This window comes from Ailuropoda melanoleuca, chromosome 2 (assembly GCF_002007445.2).
Source record: "Ailuropoda melanoleuca isolate Jingjing chromosome 2, ASM200744v2, whole genome shotgun sequence".
Taxonomy (NCBI): Eukaryota; Metazoa; Chordata; class Mammalia; order Carnivora; family Ursidae; genus Ailuropoda; species Ailuropoda melanoleuca.
Window position 1 is genome coordinate 66348494 of NC_048219.1, and position 5856 is coordinate 66354349.

The 5856-nt window shown below is 39.1% G+C and overlaps 1 pseudogene; it reads left to right on the plus strand.

Moving 5' to 3' along the window:
• The window catches only part of LOC117795739, a 19478-nt pseudogene extending 16785 nt beyond the window's left edge, over window positions 1-2693 (plus strand).
• Window positions 2694-5856: the final 3163 nt, after the last annotated feature.

Genomic DNA, 5856 nt, shown 5'->3' on the forward strand with positions numbered 1-5856 from the left:
ACCCAGTAGTGCAATTGCTGGGTCGTAGGGTAGCTCTATTTTCAACTTTTTGAGGAACCTCCATACTGTTTCTCAGAGTGGCTGTACCAGCTTGCATTCCCACCAACAGTGTAGGAGGGTTCCCCTTTCTCTGCATCCTTGACAAAACAAATATTGTTTTTTTAAAAAAAGATTTATTTATTTATTTGAGAGTGTGTGTTGGGGGGGAGAGGGGCAGAGGTAATCTTTCAAGCAGACTGTCTGCTGAGTTTGGAGCCTAACATGGGGCTCGATCCCAGGACCCATGAGATCATGACCTCAGCTAAAATCAACAGTCGAACACTTAACTGACTGAAGCGACCTAGGCATCCCTAAATTAATATTATCTTAAAAGGCACATTAAGGGGAAATATTACAAAAACTTTGTGGGAATAAAATTACAATTCTTATATGGCCCAAATCAGTATCCTGTTGTTGTTTTATAAGATTTTTTAAAATTTTTATTGATTTATTTATTTTAGAGAGAGAGCGCTCATGGGCAGGGGTAGGAGCAGAGGGAATCTCAAGTAGCTTCCATGCACTAAGCACAGAGCCCCTTGCCCGGCTGGATCTCAAGACCCTGAGATCACCACCTGAACCGAAATAATGAGTTGGATGCTTAACCGACTAAGCCATCCAGGTGCCCCTTATTGTTGTTTTTTAATAAGAGCCTCAAGTCATAATTTAGAACAGTTGCTACTAAACAAATCTAAGCTGTGGGAGAATGCACATGTAATGGCTACACAGACAGAAATACGTTAAGCAGACCTCAGGCCTAATTCTAAAATATGGTTAAGGACATATCAAATCAGAAATGTTCAGTCACTTTACCATTCTATATATTTGAGGTTACAGATTTTTATTTCTGAAGATACAACGAAGTTTCCATCCTATATGGAGTGTTAGTAAATTAATGGACTGCAAAGAATTAAACTGTAAAGTGAACTTTCCAAGAATTAAAACTCTAATGTTAGCTTTTATGAGAGTGAGTTATTTTTCATTTATGTTTCTCAAACATTTAGATAGATATACATATGAAAATATTTATACACAAATCACAGAATAAAACTTTGCCCCTCCAAAGCTGATGTACCCAAACAGCCATAGTTTTCTGAATATGCCTGAGCCTAAAAATACTGCATCTCTAGAAAGATATTTGGTGGCAAGTATCAGCTGCACTTCCACACAGAACAAACAGCTGAGAAGAGCTCTAGACCTAGGTGTTACCCTCACACTTGGTTCTGACTGGTCCATTTGTGGATTAAATAAGGACACTTTTGATGGGCTGGTGATGTCTTTTGTAGGCCAGTCTTTTTAAGTAGAACTCAGTGAGTATGGGAGAAGTTTCGCTAGAATAACAAAACCAATTTGTAAAAATATGAAACCAAGACTATATATGGATTAGAGGTGATAGCGGCAAATATGCTGACGTTGGAAAAATAAGTTGTGGGTAAGGGAGTTAGAAGATCCATCAACAACAGTTGGTGAGAGAGAAGGAAAGCTGGGATTTTATAAGGTTTTAGGACCTGTAAAGGTATTTATCTACTTCATAAACATTTAAAAACCGTCACTGATGTGAGTGCTTTGCATTATCCCACCTCATCCTCCCTGACAGTCTTTCAAGGCCAGAGTCATTAGCCCCTGTGGAACAGGGAGGAAACCAAGGCTGGGGAGCAGTAAAATGAATTCTGAAGACAGAAGAGTCTGCTGACACAGATCACTAAATTTCTTTGTTTGGAGTCCACCTTACGAACCCCTTCTGGAGCATGTCTACAAGCTCCGTATGCAAATGATCTGATGGTGAAGAGAAGACTTTAACGGGGGATGTGATAACTCATCCTCCACATGTTGCTCCAAAGAAACAGCGGCCTTCTGTTCCCCCAAATGCTTTGCTCATAACTAAGTCGCCATCTCCTGCCCCAGCAACACGGTCAGCACATGGCACACATGCTTCGTATGAACCTTCTACCTGGAATACACTTTTCTTGTAGAATTTATTTGGTTGTGAGGCAGAAGTTACTAGGTATCTATATGGAGTCACCTTATTGCTCTGAATCAATGTGGTTTGGAGACATATTCAGACAGCATGGACTTTATCAAAATGGCGTATTTAAGTTCACATCCCCGACAGCTACCCAGATAGTGAATGTCCATGCCCGTCTTTGGGCTTGATATGCCCATCTTTCACCTGCTAGTTGATCCCACCTCAGATGAACTGGATGTGAAGAGAGCATCTGCAAGCTGGAAGCAGAACCATAATCATATTTGACAAGTGTTAATGTATGCGAGGAAAGTTTTCTCCAAGATTGACACACAGGCCCCCTGAACCCAGAGGCTGCAGTACTATCCGAAAAGATGTTCAGCTTTTTCAAAGTAAAGTGGTTGACAGTGTTAAGTGTGCACCACTTGTTTATTTGACCAACCTGAAATATAAGACTCCTATGCAATTAGTCTTTTTCCGTGGAATCCTTCTGTACATGATGAAGCCAGAGAGAAGAGGCTGACTCAGAAGAAGACTGAAAAACAGCACAATAAAATTTCATGTTGCTGGCCTGTCATGAGTAGAGCCTGGTTCAGTACAACCTTTCATTCAAGAAGAGAGAACAGAAAGCAACGGAAATCGCTGGCCAGTCTGGTGTCCTGTGCACTTTTCTGCAAGGCCAGGGTCTAGTTAAAGCTGACCAATGGCAAAGGACTGGCTGAAGGGTAAAACTGTGTGAACAAGGATTGGTATCCTTGTTGTCCGTGGATGCTTAGGCTCACACAGCCAGTTCTGGAAGCCTCTCTTTAGGTAAAGCATGACTTCTGTTAGGGTGTCTTTAGGGTGGTTATTAAATTCTGTGCTCTACATTATACTGGGGACCTTGAAGCTTAACATTTATTTATTTATTTATCTATCTATTTACTTATTTGAGAGGGAGGGAGAGGGGCACAGGAAGAGGAAGAGAGAGAATCTTAGGCTTGCTCCACGCTCAAGATTATTGCCCACGCGTGGAGCCTGATGTGGGGCTTGATCTCACGACCCTGAGATCATGACCTGAGCTGAAATCATGAGTCAGACACTTAACTGGCTGAGCCACCCAGGTGCCCTGATCTTGAGGCTTAAATATTTTCCTGAATATAGTCCCAAAGGTAAGGTACATTCATTTAATCTAATAGAGTAGACAGAGTTCAGCACTAATGGTTTTAAATCAATGGAGATTCAGTTGTACATATGTTTGTATGTGGAGAGAAGTAAACTGATTTGGACGTCTGGATAATCTTCTGTCTGAATGATTCAATTAATTTAAACCAATGTTTACTGAGCACCTACAATTTTTTAGGCATTGATCTCTCTAGCTGACACTGTTCAGTGAGGAGACCCAGACTCAATGCATCTTGGATACCTTCTAAAGGGCGGCTACGGTGTGTCTCACTAAGACACCATTTTAGGAGGCCTAGATATATGTAGGCAGTGTGAAATGAGGGAAATGGGTTGCTTTTCTCACAGAATTCACTTGTGTACACAATCTCTTTCCTGCAACGTTTTGTAGTGTCCCTGAATTCCTGATTTTGGTTAGTGTCTTCCAATATCTAGCCTAGCAGATGCTTGAATAAGAACCTCAAGTCCCTCCAGGATAAAAAGCATAATGACAGACTGAATGTGCTAACACTATAAGCTTCCCAAATAAAACCTTTATTGATTGAATGTCTTATCATCGTCAAGAGTTACTCATTTATTTAATGCTTTCAAGTACTATATATATGAATGTATGGATGAACAAAGCCTTTTTTCCTGAACCACCTTCACTAAAAGATTACTTCAGAATCATAGGTGAAAGCTTTATTATTGCTGTATAATTGCAGAGGACGCCTAGAGGAAGCTAGGTCAAGCACTGTTATCATCTTTCTCATATGCTCATTCAACCTAGTACATACTGGGGTTTATCCACATTCTATCAAGTTAATAAAGAGAAGATCAGAAGACAAACTTAATCCATTATATGGATCTACTGTGGGGAGCTTTTAGTTTCATTATAACATCAAAGATTTAATTTTTAATATTATTTGGTTTACAATTTTGTGTCTTTACTTGTAAGTGGAAAATGGTCTATATTTTCTTACTCTAGTATTACCTGGTTTTTGGTAGTAAAGTTGATCAAGGTTCATAAATTTATTAGGGAATTTTCTATATCTTTTTAAAAGCTGGAATTATTTAAATAACAGAAACTCTGACAAAACTATCAGCCATTCAGCTGCAAAACTACTTGCTCCCGAGATCTTCTGAATGGTAAATTTAAAAATTTGCTTTCCAATTCTATGGATGATTATTGGTTATATAGTTTATTCTTCTTCTTTTTTTTTTTCCCCAAAGATTTGTTTATTTATCTGAGTGAGAAAGAGAGCACAAGTGGCGGGGAGGGGCAGAGCGAGAGGGAGAAACAGACTCCTTGCTGAGCAGGAAACCCAAACCAGGCCTGGATCCCAGGACTCTCAGATCATGACCTGAGCAGAAGGCAGATGCTTATCCCACAAGCTACCCAGGAGCCCCAGTTGGTTATTTATCTTCAAACTTTTGGTAGTTTACATTTGATAAGAAATTACCTCTTCTCTCTGGATTTTATTGTCAAAGAGTTATGCATAACAGTTTATTCTTTCTTTTCTGTATTGAGTTCTGTTTTCATTCTTCTACAGAATATATTCTTTCTTCTCCTTTATTGAGCTCTAATGATAATTTTATCCATTCATTGGTCTTTTCTTTTCAAATGTCACTCTTTGTTTTATTTTTCCTTTTTTATTTTCGTTTGGGTTATTCCTAACCAGACCTTCCTGACACCCAGGAAAGGAGATGCTACTGGTAGACCGGCTGTACTCCTCCCAGTCCAGGCTGACCTTCCCTTCGCTGGCCATCCTGAGCTTTCTATGTCATCTTCAGGTTCTACTGTGAAAGTACCTTCTTTCTTTTCCCTTCTATTTCTCTCCCTGCCCTTAACCTTCTGCCTGGATGCTTTTTCCATTTCTTTTTCTTTTAACATGTTTTTTCAAGCCAGAAACTTTGGCTTCCCAGCATATAGACCACTTAAATATATATGTGTAGAAAGCAACAGATGATTATACAATAGATTCCGTACTTCTTGGCTTCTGCAAAAGGGCAGAGATGGGGAAGACATCAAAAATTGGTCCAGCAATAATGAACTACATTATTAAGTTTCTCTGTTTGCTTGAGTGCCGGGAAATAACTATGTCCATTGAAAAGAGTACACTCCCCCCCGCCAAAAAAAAGAAAGAAAGAAAAGAGTACCAAGTCTGGATAAAGAAGCACAGGAGATTAGTGTTCCAGGTCTTTGTTTACATTATTTTTTCTGCCAAATTAAAAAATTAGGTTTTTTCCAAGGGATCTTTCACCAAATTTTCCTTTTATTATTTACTCAAAAGATGAGAGAAATACATAGGGTCAAACTGAAAAAAAGAAAACTAATTTAAAGTTTTATAGTCACTTGAATTTGTTTCAAAACTTTTAAAAAGCTTGTTTGTTTGTTTTTAATGATTTACGTTTCAGTGGTTTAGACCAGGTCACTTGAAGATTGAGATTTAGTGAGAAAATGACTGGGCTAGTGCAAATGGAAAAGCATTTTCTAAATTTAGGTGCATGGCTTTGGAAAGCCCAGATCCCAGGATGAGCACCGTATCTACATGTTGACCTGCACAAGGAGCACAGCTCCCATAACGCACATCTCAGGATGGAAGACAGAATTTACCATCGTGTAAAACATTTTTAATGGGAGGATGAATAACAGAATATTATTTAGTGATGAAGGCAAAAAACCCTCATCGTTTTTCACAGGCTTTGGAGACAAA